Source organism: Anas platyrhynchos, chromosome 12 (genome assembly GCF_047663525.1).
Source record: "Anas platyrhynchos isolate ZD024472 breed Pekin duck chromosome 12, IASCAAS_PekinDuck_T2T, whole genome shotgun sequence".
Classification (NCBI taxonomy): domain Eukaryota; kingdom Metazoa; phylum Chordata; class Aves; order Anseriformes; family Anatidae; genus Anas; species Anas platyrhynchos.
The window spans coordinates 14,746,267-14,761,544 of NC_092598.1; the positions used below are offsets into that span (position 1 = coordinate 14,746,267).

At 46.0% G+C, this 15,278-nt stretch overlaps 1 protein-coding gene across 14 annotated transcripts in view; it reads left to right on the forward strand.

Moving 5' to 3' along the window:
• LOC101791976 (uncharacterized) overlaps nt 1–15,278 on the forward strand; it is a 716,414-nt gene that overhangs the window by 323,361 nt on the left and 377,775 nt on the right. For all 14 annotated transcript variants that reach the window (XM_072043940.1, XM_072043938.1, XM_072043941.1 and 11 more), the window contains one exon: nt 1,982–2,084. The gene's annotated coding sequence lies outside the window, so the exon portion shown is untranslated. The remainder of the gene's footprint in view (nt 1–1,981; nt 2,085–15,278) is intronic.

Sequence of the window (15,278 nt, forward strand, 5' to 3'; positions counted from 1 at the left end):
TGCACTTGTTACGTGCCCAGATTTCCTAAAGAAATGTTAAAATGATGAAATAGTTATTTATGAGAGAGAGATATAAAGCAAAAGGAGCTAAGAAGCAAGAAGGGGAAGAGGCAGAGGGCAGGAGGAAGAGATGAATCCGGCCCTATCAGGCGCATGTGCCCTCCTACCCCCACTCTGCCGTGTGCTCCATCCTTCTGTTTGCTGTTTCTGGGATCCTATTCCTTCTTTCGGAAGGATTCAGAAAACTCAGGCTGCCTCAACCCACTTGTCCCACAGCTGGGGCCTCAGTGTTGTGTTTGGCGTCCTGGCAAGAGGGATCAGTGCAAACACTGCTGGCTCGCCAGCCCCGGGGCTTGCTCCATCCCTGTCCCCAGGCTGCCTGCAGCCCACAAGCTCACGGGGAGAGGTTGGACACCAGGCCGCATCCCCCGGTGTGGGGTTTGGTACAGGGGAGCTCGGGAGAGAGGGGAGCAAGCCGCGTGCCTCGGCAGGATGGGGGCGTTTGGAGCAGATGAGTGGCAGGCAGCAGGAAGCGCTGAGCCAAAGGCTGCTGGAGCAGCGGCGCACCGAGCCATCAATAATGGAGGAGGAATTCTTGCTGCCTTCAGAACCGAGAAAATAACACCCGGCTGGGAGCGCGTGGGCGGCAGGGGACACAGCACCCTTGAGACTGCCGCTCTGGAAGTCCTGAAGGGGAGAGCTTTGGAGAATTGAGTTTCTCCCTGCTGTATGCCTGATTTCTTCTCCTGCCCACTAGAAAATTGAGAAGTCAATTGGTCTTTTATTGTTAGGGATGAAATGGCTTTTTTTTTTTTTTTTTTTTTTTTCCAATTAATTTTTTATTGGATTCTGAGAAAGGTAGATTTACAACTGCCACCGCAAAGGAGGAGAGAGAGAGAAATATAAAATATAAATATAAAATAGTGGGGCAGTGGGGCTGGGTGGGCGGTGAGCTCCCGAGGCCCTGGGCTGGGGCAGAGTGCGTGTTTTTGGGGGCACACGTTCCTGCTCGGGAGCAACCGGAGTGAATTGATGCTCACACACCTAACAAGGGCTGTGTGGGTGCACGTTGCAGGGCTTGCAGAGAAAAATATCCAGCGCTGCGTGCTCATGGTCTCAGTCTTGCAGGTTTTTTTTGCAGTTTATGTACCTTTACTGCTCTGTGCCTTTACCTCTCTGGTATAAAAGCACAGCTCTGTAAGCATGTGCCCAATGCCAACTGCTCCTCTGTGCTCAACCCGATGGTTTTGAAAACTCAGTGGTGATAGGTGTGTGTGATTTTACATGCAGCATGTATGACCTTACACGCAGTGCGTGGTTTTACACGCAGCGTGTGTAGATGAGGGCATAAGGAGTTGTACCTGTGTGCTGCTGGGGTGCGCCCTGTGCCGCCGGTCACCGACACCAGCCTGGCTGCAGAGGGCAGCGCTTTGCAGCAGGCATGAAGCTAAGGGGTTTGGCCTCATAAAGGCCTGTCCTATAACTATACAAATGATATAGCTATAATGTTATAACCTATACAAATAATGTAACTATTTGGTTAGTGCATAAATATGGTTAGGGTTATATTTTGCTGCTGAAACATCTACTTTATTTTTTTTTTCCATTTGAGGGTGAAGGTGCAAGCTAATGGAAGGTTTTGTAGATAATTTTCTGTTGGTTCTCCCCCTGCCGGGGGGAGACACTAAGAATGCCGTTCATTTGCAAACTCAGGTGTCCATGGATGTAGTTTTATAGCAATGCCTACAGCAGTTGGTATTGATGCACAGTGATAGTTCTAGTCTACCTGTCGCTATTTTCTATAAATCTTACTGTGGTGCTACTGAAAAAAAAAAAAAAAAAAAAAAGAAGCTCAGGTCACCTTGCATGGGAAATTGTAGAATCTGAGTAAGAACCACCTCAGCTGATTTTAATAAATGTAATCCCGACTGCTATGAGCTGTGCCATCTGTAACATTATGCAATGTATCTCTTACGTACAGGAGTACAGGAGATGTGACATTCTGCGTGGCAGTGGCAGTGACAGGACAGCATCTGATAGCTCTGCTCTGCAGTGTGGTGGCAGTGATCTTCAGCAACTTCTCAGTAGGACTTTTATTTATTTTTCAGATATAAATTAATTCCTTAGGTCTAATACCCCTTGTGTCAAAGGTTCTAATACTGTTTTTTAATTTTCACATTAGTCTGTTTTTGCAATGGCCACAAGCGAGATGATGACTTTGTCCGGCTAAAACCTTTAGAGTATAAGAAGTGAGATATTTCTGAGATGATCTGATACAGCAGCTTGGCATGGATGAAAGTCTGGTTTCCACTTTAACAAACTGGAATTGGAAAATATTACTTACTTATCACCTATCTCCATGTGGTCAAAGCAAAGATGACGGTGATTATTTACCAAAAATTGGAGGCACATGTCAGGGCAGGTCACAGACTCCTGAAACTCTCTAATATTCACTAAAAAATAAAATAAAATATTGGATTCACCTTTAATTAGGTGATAGATTCTGTCTAAGCTGTCGTTCTGCCCTGTTAGGGCAGGCTGTGATTAGAAAATGATTTTTCCATCCTTACCATTTAACTGCCTCCCTCAAATAATGCGAGCAGATTAGCAAGAATTGCTGGTTCATGTTGGTGTAGATGATGTTTTTGCACATCTTTGTACTTGAGGACATTTTGCCAGCTTCTGTCCCTGTTTCATGTGTTTATATTTGGTTTGCTGGGAGCTGGGGAGGAAGGGAGGCAGAAGATTAAATGGCCTCCAGCATTTTGTTTATGAGAGCATCCTTCCAGCAATCAATGTCCACATGGGATAGAAGCAGATTTTCCCCCTGAGATGAAAGTCAAGCAAAGTTGCCAAATGCACAGTCTTCCCCTTCAGATGTTATGCTGCTTCTGAAGTCAGGAGGCAGCAGCTCTGCTTGTCCGGGGGGGAGCAGGCGATGGAAATAAACCCAGAACCTCAGCCCAGGAGCGAGCCTGTACCTCTCTGCTACACCACAGCAGTGTTTGCCCTCCGTGAACACCGTGCCTGTACTTCTTCCTTCATTTCACATTGCCACAGTGCCTCGGGTGAAGTAACTGGTACAGAATGTCAGTTATGCCACTAAAAACTCTGAGAACCATCTTGTTTTCACTGAACTCAGTGTGAATCAAGAGAAGTTCAGAGGTGGAGTAAAATCCTGAGGTTCCTGTTCAGGCAAACTTTTTTTTCTGCATTTTCTCTTTGTGAGTGGAGCCTGAGTCAGGATTTCATATTCCCTACCGAAAACAGGAGCCAATTAAGCCTGTGATCTCCTAACACAGGTTTAAATGGCCTTGTTCAAACCCAGAAGGTCAGTTTGAAATCACTTCCTACCTGTTTTTCAGCTCTCCTACCTGTAGGGGAGGATGCAGCTCCTACAGCCTTCAATAGGTAGTGCCAGCTGAGGCTTGTGTGTGGGAGCTGCTTGCAGGTAACTCAGAAGCAAGGCTGTCACCAGCCCTCCTTACAAATCTCAGCTGTTCGATGGTGATTTCATAGGGCATGGTGTTTCTGGGTGGAGTTGCTTCCCTGGGCGTTTGGCAGGCAGATGGTCTCATGTTTTCTGGGCAACAGCCTTGTAAGGTTTTCAGACGTTTCTGAAAAGTGTTACCGAAGGTATTCAGAACACATAGCTCTGCCTGGTGTGAAATGGAGTGAAAATAATGCATCTGCTCAAGACATAGTAAGATGCTTTGGGATGTTTCATGCAGCTCCAGCATCGCTGCTTTTGTTATTGCTAGAGCCAGGTGTTCACAGGCAGATGACAAGAGCTGTGAATGTTTTGCTGCCAGTGGGTGCTGCTGCAGAGGATCTCAGAGCAGTGCTTGTACTGGGGCTTGGCCCTGCTCTGGCCAAGGCAATCCTAGAGAAATGTGCATCACTTCATAGCAGAGCATGTGTTTTCCCTATACATTTCCAACCAAGAGCTTTGCAGCATCACACAGGAACTGGTTGTCTTGGGGAGATCCCGCTGGCTGTCTGCTCGGGTCCCTTTCCTTCCCCTCTGGGCAGCACGGCACCGCTTTCTATACTCTAATTTTGGGAGCAGCACCGTCTGCTGCTCGTGCCTTTGTTACCCAGCTATGGAGCAGAGCTCTCGGCACTCTGGGAGTGCTGTGCACGTACAGAGCCCAGAGCAGAGCGACGAGCCCAGGGCTGGGTGTGCTGCTGCCCTTGCTGCCATCTCGCGTTTCGGCTCAGAACAGCGTAGCGGGGGGCTGAGGCGCCCCGGCGCTCTCCACCGAGGATTCCCGCACTCTTCTTTCGTGGCTCCTTCCCCTAACCTCAAATACAAAGCTCTTTAGACAGAGAAATGCATGTTTTGATCTTTTGTAAATGGAGAAAAAAAAAAAAAAAGACGTATCAAGCTAACCCACTAAATGTCCGTGCACTGAAAGAGATTTCACTATAAATAGAGCGAAACCTCTGCGGAATTCACGGCACGATATTGGGTCCTTTTGTTCACTTCGTGAGAAAGGGAGCCTCGCCTTATAGCTCCTCTCCTTTTGAGCAGATTTTAACTGTACATGAAATACCGTATCTGCGATGTAGAATTTATCTTAGTCTATCAGCTGTAGGGCTGTGTACTAGCTGCTGCTTTGTAATCCACTTGTGAAAATTGTGTGATGTGTTATCGTACATAAGGAGGATACAAACAGTGGTGTGGATTTTCCCCATTCAGCCACAAAAGTCATACTGTTAGAGGCCCTCATTTAATCAAAAAAAAAAAAAAAAAAAAAAAAAAAAAAAAAAAAAAGCTGATATAAAAGGAAAATAAACTTTATTCCAGTCCTCTATTTATGCCTGTTCACCCTTTGACCAGCTCCAAAACAGAGCCTACATTTCACTGATAGGCTGCATTATTCAAATGCTATTGGGAACATACTTATTTTTATTTCAAAATAAAATATTAAAAATAAGGGAATAAAAGAAAAATAACCCTTTTTTTTCTGGATTGATGGAGAATTTATGGGTATATAAACAAAAAGATCAGCTAAACTTCAGAATGACAGGGGTTTTATTTAACAGGCCGGATGGCTTTAAAATTTTCATACCTCTCTGCAGTACTTGCAGATACGGGCACATGAAAGCAGGGATCAGCGTTAATGTGGGCTTGCTTAGAAGGGCAGTTTGCTCTCAGGAGCCAATCTTTAAAACTGGGGCCTGAGCTAAGGCTGCACTTTTGTTGGCTCTTTCTCTCCGGGATGTGGCAGTGGCTGCTCCGAGGCTCGGATGGCAGCGGCTCTCGCTGCTGTCTGTCTGTGTCACTCATTTCTCTTGCCACAGGGCCCATTGTTGGCATCCGTGTGATTCATCTCGTTATTAGGTTACTGAAGTGCTTGTAAATGGCAGGAAGGACTTGTCGTGGGGCTGGGCTGGCCCCGCCGTGGGGTGTTTGTGTCCCGGTGTGGGGCTGGGTGGGCCTGGGGCAGGCTGAGGGACAATTTCTCCAGTGTGTGCAGTGTTTAAGTCCCTTAAACTATAACAGGGATACAGAAGTCCTGCCAGGATTACAGGGCACCCCTAAACAGCATGTAAAGATGACAAACATTGAATGCAGCAGATGAAACCTCTTCACTTCATGGGGACTTGAGCCTGTCTTCCAGGCCGCTTCTTCTTGCACTGAGCCCCCCTTGTAGGCTCTCAGCATCCTAACCCTGGCTGGCAGGAGAGCTCCTTTTTAGCAAACACCTGGCTGTGTAGGGTTTGGGTTATTCTGCATGGGGATGTGCTGAATTCCACTCATTTTTGCCAAGTAAAAGAGAGAAGGATGTGCCCTGCTGGTGCTGCAGTGACCGGAACCCCTGGCACTGCTGTGAGGGATCCAGGTTCAAAGCCTGGCTCTGGGTCACTCAGGGGAAGGGCTGGACCTGGCTTTCCCAAATCTAGATGAGAAATAACTGGCAGTAACCAAGCCAGAGAATTCACTCTGCACCCGACTGATATTCCCCAAAGTTTAGTCACAATCCAAAATTACCCTCACCCTGCTGCCAGGCCTGATCGTGGGCAGTGCTCGTGGGCGAGCGCAGGGGGTGAGGAGCCTGTGTGGAAAGGCTGCTGTGAAGGCGAGGCAGGAGGGCAGCACTCGGCTCTTCCCACCTGCCCGGTACCCAGCGAGCAGCCGAGCCACATGCTGCTGTCCTGGCACAGTGGGGCCAGGGCCGGGGCTCTCTCTACGCTCTTGCTTTGCCCTCCGTGCAGCAGGGTCCGCAGCCCCACGGCAGCAGAAGTCAGACATTTCCTCCTAACCCCAACAGGATGCTCACCTGCAGAAATGCCGCACTTTGAGCAAACAAGGGCTGTGCTGCAGCCCGTGTCACGTCCCTAGCACGGGTCCCGTGTCCCCGTTAGGGGAGGCTGCTCGAGGCACGCACCGGGTTCACCTCGCCTCCTTGCAACGCGCTGTTCGTATCCAGCAGATACGTGGGAAGGCAAGCAAGCTACCTTTCATCTCATGTTTGTAACACAGAAAACCTTCAATATTGAGAACAGATAGACTGGAAGGTAGGTTCACATCTCTCAGCAAGAGAGCTGTAACTTAAATCTAATACACCTGATCAAGGCTTTCTCTCTGCCTTGTAGGTATTTTAATACAAATGTGTCTTTCATTTGACTGATTGAAGGTCTCCAACCTGCAATAAATGAAACATCTGATCCCCTTGAATCCAAATCACTTTTTCTTTGATTTTCTTTTACTTCTATTTCTTCTTTCTTTGTTCTACGGCTAGAGTCGAATTTCCCTTTAGAAATTGAAAGAATGTGTGTGGGTTTTTCTGCTCCTCTTACAGTGAGCCTATGCAAAGGTCGAGTGGCTAGTTGACTAGCATATTAAGACAGAATTCATTTCACAGACAGTCTGTAGTGATGTGCTTTACATATCATTATCACGCTGAATTGAGGGAAACTGATTATACAAATTAGTTACTGTACATTATTCTCCAAAGCCTTTTATTTGCATAACCAATAGATTTTATGCAAAGAATATCCTGAAAAAAAATGCTACACGATCATGTATAGTTGAAAGAAAGTTGTTATTATCTAGGTAGGAAAATAAGTAGGCATTATTCACAATTTAAGTTTAAATTGTTGTGCATCGTAACGTCGAGTGTATCAATTAGCTTATGCCAGACGTAGCCTTTAAAACATATTTCCTGTAAACATGACTGTGCCTGCAATCGCGAGCGCTGTGAGCTGCTGATTCCAATGTTCTCTATAATTATGTCTTTGTATGAATCAATCAGTTTAAATATAGAGCGACAGTCTGTTAAAGCCATGACCTCTGCTGGGTTTATTTTTTACTCGGGTAGTCATGTCTCTTTCCAGATGTCAGTGACATAATTTGTATGCTCAGCATTTCTTGCGCGTTGGTTTTTGTAGGGGGAGAGGAGAGGAGGAGGAGGACCTTCAGAAGGAGATGGGAGCTGGAAGTATTAAGCAGCAGAGTTATTGAAAGTGTTGCTTTTAATCTCTAACTATAACCATGTTTGTAGCAAAGTGTTAACTCCCCTACACATGAACACACTTAGTCTTTGCATAGATATTGCGCTGTATATTAAAATGTATGTCAGGCTGGAGAACAAAGAACACGTGACATTATGGACTGAATTCATAGTTACAATAAAAGGAGCAATGAAAATTCAATAAGGAGACTGGAACCAACAGTGTCTTTGTACTTTTTATCTCTGCTAGAGTTTCCAGAGGAGCTGTTAGTGATTAGGGGCCCCATCCTGCGCCTTGGCGAGCAGCGGCGGGACGCGGGGCCGCGGCGCACGGCACCCTCTCTGCCCCCCGCTGCCGGCAGTGCCGGGGCAGTCGGCAGGATGGGACCCGGCAAGGAAAGGGGAGCAGTCACCTAAAGGTCGCTTTGCCTTTGTAAAACTTTCTGGGGATGGGAAACGCGCAGGAGCATCCAGTTGGCAGGGAAGATGAAACGCGGGTGTGCGCGGTGTGTGCTAGCCTGCGTGGCCAGTAGGTCTTGGTGTGAGAGGTCTAAAAATAAATCCTTAAAACTGCTGCAACCCTGTTCACTGCCTAATTTCCCTCACATTTCTGTGTTTGCAGTAAACGCATCTTTGATGCCAGAAGTGCAAGTGTTTTATGTGCTGCGATTTCTGTTAGCTGAGACACTCGCCTCCCTTTAACTCCAGTGGAACGGGATTGCGTTAAAACACCAACAGGAGGTTTGGATGCGAGGCTGGTGCTTGTCAGACGGGTTTGTTTTTCGGTGAAAGTCTAGGTTTGTTTTATTAATCACAGAATTCCAGTTTTGAACAATAATTGTTTGGAGCGTTCCCTGTTGGATAAGATATTTCTCCACATTTTAATTAGGAGGAATGATTTGATTTCAATATAACCTGCTTTAAATGCATTCTTTATGCACCTATAAACTTTAATAGCCGTAGACACTGATATTATTTTGGGAGTTTGTGAGATTATTCATCTATTGTAGTTTCATGGGAGCTACATTTTTATTTCTTCTAAACTTTCTAAATAACGATCTAACTTTCAGCCTTTCCCTTGTATTTTTTCTTTGGATTAGTTTCAAGCTGGAGTGAAAGCCAGCGATTGTGAGGTAGCGTGGATTTGACATTTTCTCATGTACCCCGCATATTATTTGCAGTAAGATTAGCATCAGAAGGACTGACTTAGATCAGTTGTCTTTGCTTATGCATGCCTGATGTTTCTCAGATTTTTCTTTTCTTTTTTTTTTTTTTTTTTGGTAATATTTAGTTTCCCTGTCCAAGCATATGAAATCAGCTTTAGTTGGGTGTTTGTGTCACAGAACTTGCCAGGTACAGTGTAGGTGGAGGATAAAATGAAAGCAAAGAAGGGAATGTAAAAAATTAGAGGCGTTGGAATGGGTACAAAGGAGAACTCCTGGGCTTTGAAATGACAATCCTGAAATGAGCAGCAGCGCGCCGGTACAGCAGCACGGATCTGTGTGGGTAGAAGAGGCTGCTTAAACTCAAGATCTAAATGATTTAAGCATCTTAGTGTACGGATTATAGTTGTCCTCAGCTAGGGGCAAATCCTGTCTCTAGTTACACATGCACCCATTTAAAATCAATGAGAGCTGGAGATGTGAGAGCAGGTTCGGGGCTTTAGCTTTTGTCTGGTGCGACTGTTAGCTGAAATGCAGCTGGGTGAGTTAAACTTGTCACCCTTGTGACAAGCATACTCGCATAAGTAACCATAATAGCATTAGCTCTCACAAAATATTTAAAGAATCTGGCCTTTGGCTAGTAATATTTTTCAGATGTCGCTTTGCTTTTAGCGGCATAAGAAAAATTACATTTTTACCCTGGGTAGCTGGATTTATTTTGAAATGAAGTAAATGGCAGAAATGCAGCTCTCTTCTTCACCTGAATAAAACCTCTTTTAAGTTCAAAGTGTTCAGGTACATAACTCTAAGCTCTCTCTTCCTGAGGCACAGTGGGCTACCTGGCTTGCTTAAAAAATTCCTGGTGTGGTCTCAGAGCAGGGCTGGCAACCTCAGCTAAAGTAACTGCTGCTTTTATTTCCCCGTGACTTTGGTTCTGGTTTAAGGTCTCAAAAGACCCCATAAACCAGCTGAGCAGAGCAGAGAGAGAGATGAAAGATGGAGATGGCAATTTTTTGTTTTAAAGAGAAATAAAAAATTGTGTTGCAACCGATGAGTTCTGTATAACTTTTACTTGAAAGAATGAATCAGCACAGGTTCAGTAAAAATAGCATTTTATTTAAACTAAATGACCTTCTCCTGGTTTGGAGTTTCCATCCAGAAGTTTTGCACATCTCTGATTAGCAATGGCGAGTCCCCAGGAAACAGGAACCATGACAGCTTTGAAGAGGACAGTGAGTTTAAACCTTTTCCCCCTTGCAGTTTTGTAATGTTGAAGGCCACCTTCTCTATGAAATATGAATACAAACAATATTTAAGTAATGACCATGTGCTCTTCAAAAGTTTGCTTAATGTCATCTTTAAGCTGGTGTTGTTTTGGGTTGGCTTTTCAAAAACTTGCTAAAAAATCTAGCTCCTTGGGCACAGCTGTGGATGGATTCAAAAGTTGAACTCGAGGATGTTGCCAGCTGCTTACGGTGGAGATGGGGCAGCAGCGGGGCTGGACAGGACCAGCACCCTCCACAACGGGCACGTTGCCTTACAAGACACCGACTTGACTGAGGTTTACTTGCATTAGAAGGTAGGGAGGGAATCAGCGATGTGGTTTTGGTGGAGATCTCGTGCTCAGCCAAGACTGACTTTTTATATTAGTGGTAAGCAAGAACCCCTGAAGAATCATCACTATAGCTAAATCTTCAGCATCAAATGCACAGGGAGTGAAAATCCTTGCTTTCTCTACTGGCATGTGCAGAGCTCCAGACATACCCTTTAGCACTCAGGTTCTTTAAATCAATGAATAAATTCTTGCTTTATAGAGGAAGCAAACAAACAGAGCCCCTTGCAAAGCTCCTGAAGCCATTGCCCACCAATGGGAGCACTTTGGCTGCTTTCATGGTTCTTGCAGCTCCCGTTGACATAAATACCCAGCCGCCAAGCACGCAGCTGAAAGCTGCCCGTGCAATCTGAAGGTGATTTCGAGCTGGAGCTTCTTTATGGGGAAGAAACACTCACTTGACACAGACCAGAAATGACACTGTAAGTGGGACACATGCTTGAAAGGCTCCCAAGCTGTCCGTCCTGAGGGCTGTCTGTCCCTCAGGCCGTCCCCCCCTCACCCCTTGAGAGCTGTTTGTATCTCCCATGAAGCTGCAGCCCCCAGGACTGTAGCTCAGGCTCTCCAAGAAGCTGCTGCTCTGCAAGGCTGCAGCATTCAGCAGAATCACTGTGGGTGCGTGAATGATGGGTTTAATATCTGAAACACTTGGAAAAGGAGGAGAAGCTGCAGCAGTTCCCCATTGCAGTCCCTTTCCTCTTGCTGTAATGCTGCCCATCGAGGTAAAGAATTAGACGTTGCTTTTGCTTGTGTTTGAACATCACGATTTCAGCAGGCAATGGATCGCTTCTGTACCTTGCCACAAAGCCTTCTCGTCTGGAGAGTCAGTTCCTGTCGTGTCTTCAGTCTTTATGCAAAGGAGCCGCCAAGTCACAAAGCAAATGCCGACAGGTCTTGTATAAAATCCTTGGCTACAAAAGTTGTGCGCCTTCTCATTTTCCAGGCTGGCTGGCCTTCTAACACTTAATACTGCTAGGTTATTACAACTCCAAGGAGTTTCACCGATTTTGTGGGGACTGCAGATGAGATTTCAAAGCATAATGAAAGCACTCGTGAGTCTGTTTTACTTCACCTAGCAATGGACTAAGCCTGAAAAGCAGTCCCCGTCCCCCAGCTGAGCGGGTGGCAGCTTCTAAACGAAGGGTAAAATATACCGAGGACACCCTAATTTGATCAATTGTCAGAGCCCGTTTGCAGAGGCCACTGACCATAAACAGGGTTTGGGTGCCTGGGTCCTCTCAGGACGCTTTGTCCATCCCACCCCGTGCAGGAGATGGGATGCATCTGGTAAAATCCAAGCCCTGCCAGAAGTAACAGGAATTCCTGTGCTACTACCCGACTCCTTGCATCGATAAAGAGATGTTTTTGTAAAACAGGAACAAACTACAGTTTCAGTGCAATGTAATCATCTTCAGCTAAATTGGGCTGGTGGCTCTCAGCCCAGAGCCTTGCAGCATCTGCAGAGGGAGCGGGTGCCTCTGGGAGCACAGCGTGCGGCTCACAGGGGGGACAGGAGCCCGTCCTCACCCCTTTGGGCTGATGAGGCCCTTGATAACTGAGCAGGTGCTGTGCTCTGCCCGTCAAGCTGCATAAGATCCACGTTTAAAAAAATTTCCCCTGCTCTGAAGTGTTGTTTTTTTTTAAAGAAAAAGAAAAAGCTGAAATTTTCTGTGAAGTTAGACCAAAAAAAAAATCTTTTGAATTTTGCTTTTAAGCTTTTACATTGTATATTTGCTTTCCTTACTGCAGTACATAATTTGGTTTGGGCAGTCTGGAAGTCTGCAAATTCGAACCTCTTCATCCTGTGAGTGTATTAAAGGGTGATGTCACATCATCACAAATCTGCAGATTCACTAAAGGAAATTCAATTGATGCTTTTCAAGTGTGCCGTTTGTATGAAAACACAATTTTTCATCAAACCAACCACCCCACAATATTTTGACATTTCCCAAATGGCTCTTTCTGCCTCCTTATGTCACAAGCAGCAGCAGAGGTGTTTGCGAACCACTCCAGCCTGGTCCTGTCTTAAAGTGCTGCTGAATGCTCAGCACAGCCTTAGAAATGAGCCGGTATCGTGCCGTGTCGCACCAGAATGAGGCATTTCTGTAGTGATCGGACTGAAAATGAAGCAGAAGCACGGTGATCTCAGCTGGTGAGCCCATCCGGGCAGAGATGAGCTGCGCTGACTGCCCTGCCTGTTGGAGCCCAGCAGCCAGAGGATAACTCAGACATCACGGGACAGGTGCTTTAAAAATTACACAGTTTAAGTGAAGGATCATGTGGCTGTGCTATATGCTCAAGAGGTTGATCCTTGCAGATTTCAGCGACCTGCGTCCCCATTTACTCCTCGACTGTGTGTCTTTTACCTTCATAAATAATCCTGTAGCTTTGAAATGGCTTTTCAGACCAGTAATTAATTTCCGCGCAGAGTCTCAGCCCGTGACCTAGCAGAAGTCTGACTGAAACCTGTTAAAGGTAATTTTACCGGGAAGCAAATTGCCCCTCTAACCACCAAACCCTGCTGGCATCCCAGGTAGAAGGGCAGCAGCCACCAGACGCTCGCTGGGGCCGGGCTGGTGCTGGAGGCACCATTTCTAAGGCTGTGCTGCCTCTGCCTTTGTTCAGCGAGTTCTTCACACGTTGCAGGTCCTCAGGAAAGCGAGGAGAGCGCACCGATTCCACGCCACACAGAGCATTTGCATCTTAGCTGGGCTGGGCCTTAAACGTTACCTGGAGGGCTGGAAATCTCTGCAGTGGTTTACCCCTGCTAATGCTGTAATTACATTTCAGGATGGGCTCGCACTTGGGTTTTGTGGCAGTTGTGTTCAGCAGTACGTACACTTTTTTTTTTTTATTAGAAAAGTGCATGAAATGTAAATACCCAAACTCCAAAGATACGGTAGTGGAGGTAAATTGCCAAATGCTCTGTGATTTTTCTCAATAGTTTTGTGATAACATAAAGCCAGCATTTCATCAAAGATCTTTTTTTTCTTCAAGAAGGACTGCACCAAGTCGGTATAAATTATAAATCACATTCTGTTCTACATGGGGAATGGGAGCTGTGAAGTGTATCGCACCGGAGCAGATGGAGGCTGGGTGTCTGCATGTTTTTCTCAACCTGTGTTTTGTTTATGGAGTCCTTTTATACAGATCCTCTTCTTAAATTCCTCTACACAGGGACAAGAAACTACCGCTGGGTAAATGTAATTATTGACAAGTGCTGCTAGCAGCAGGGGACAGTGACAAACCCCGCGGCACCGCACACACGCGCACAAAGCCGGGCTGACATCTGTGGCACACGCAGCGGCCAGTTCGGCTGCTGCTCAGGTTGCACGACGTCAGAGCTTTTATTTCACTAAATGAGTGATCAGAGAGGGTGAGTTACACACTGCTCAGGTAGCCAGAGCTGGTGCTGGCTTTAACTCGTCGTGGTAGTGTGGCTGGGGTTCAGTACAATTTGGGGAAGCACCTTCTCAGGATGCTGCTGCCTGAAGCCCAGCCGCTGCCATTAATAAGCACTATTTCCCTGTGTTTACAAACTGCAGATGGAGCTAAGCTTTCACCTTCTTTTGATTTTAATAGCATCTTCACTGCAAGGTAGTATTTGGACGCGGTAGTTTCCCGAGTGCTGGTGTGCAAGCCTCTTTTCAGGACGAGGTGGCTGGGTTTGCAGGGCAGAGAGGAGAACACGCAGCCTCCACGCTTGTTACGCAGGCAGAGATGAAAGCAAAAGCCCCGAGAAGCGGTTTTTAGCCAAGAAAATAACCGACGTGGGCTCCTTCTGCTCAGATTAAACCAGCTGTAAAACAGGAATTTCCGTCATTGTTATTGACCAGACTTTGAACACTTTTATCAGCTGCATGTGTTAATAGCTTGTTAATGATTGATGCTGAGGTCTTTTATGACACCAAATGAAAGCGAGAAATAAGTGCAGGATTTCAAGGGTGACTATTGCAGTAACACTCTTTCAGTAGCACTCTTTGCAGAATTTCAGCTACGTTTTAAAACATTTATGCCTGCCAAGATTAGATAGGTTTCACTGCCGCTCCAGATAATGCACACTGCCCCGTGCTGTTCATTCATCCCTGCACTGAGCAGGAAAAATACGGCGGCCCTCCAAATGAAAAGCTAAATTTTAGCAGCTGATGCAGTTCTGCCGGAGTGTATAAAGGAGGCTGTAACGTACAGATGACTTGTTAGGTGAAGCAAATAAATACCAGATTTGCGGAGTGCCATCTAAGGAGAGCCTCATTAAAACCGCTCAGGTATTTCAATTAGCCGGTTCCTACATCCTTCATTTCACCTGGCTCAGCAGAGCGGTGCAGCACACGCTTCAGCTCCAGAAAAGCCGGCACGGCCCAGCAGCACGGCGCCTCTCCCGGCTCGGCGGGCTGCATATTCTAGAGCTCAGCAGGGCGATCGCTGCATCGGCTCAGATAAGCTTTCTGCTGATCGTGGGCAATTCTGCTCTCGGGTTATTTACCTCACGTGTAACCACAGTCCTTCTTCTGCCGACTAAACTAAGGATCGGGGGAAGTCTGGGAGCACCGGTTACTTAGCATCTCTTCAGGAGAGCACAGGAAATGTGTAGGTGTCTGTAAGATTTAATATCCATTTATTTTCCCCTGTTCGCATTATTCCTTTTTACCATCACTGCTTGCCTGTCGTAAATCCAATTAGTGAGCTTTCTACATTGCAATAAACTGCTCTTCAGGAAGAAAATTTGCTTTGTGTGCAAAGCCTTCTTCCTACAACACTATTGTAATGTTCTGGTTTTTCACTGCCTCACAGAGCATTTAAAGAAAAGAAAAATAAGCTCTAGCACTGCCTTTCCTGCACTGCTCGCTCTTCCTGCGAAATGCTTTCCCCATCTTCCAACAATTTTAAAATAGCAGATATTTTTTATAAGGATGGAACAGAGATACATATTAAAAATACAATAAAAAATAACAACAGAAAGAGATGCATAGTTATAGCCCAGAATAAGCAAAAACCTGATTGCTGGTGCAGTTGTGTAGGATGGGAGAGATCCAAGTTGAAGTC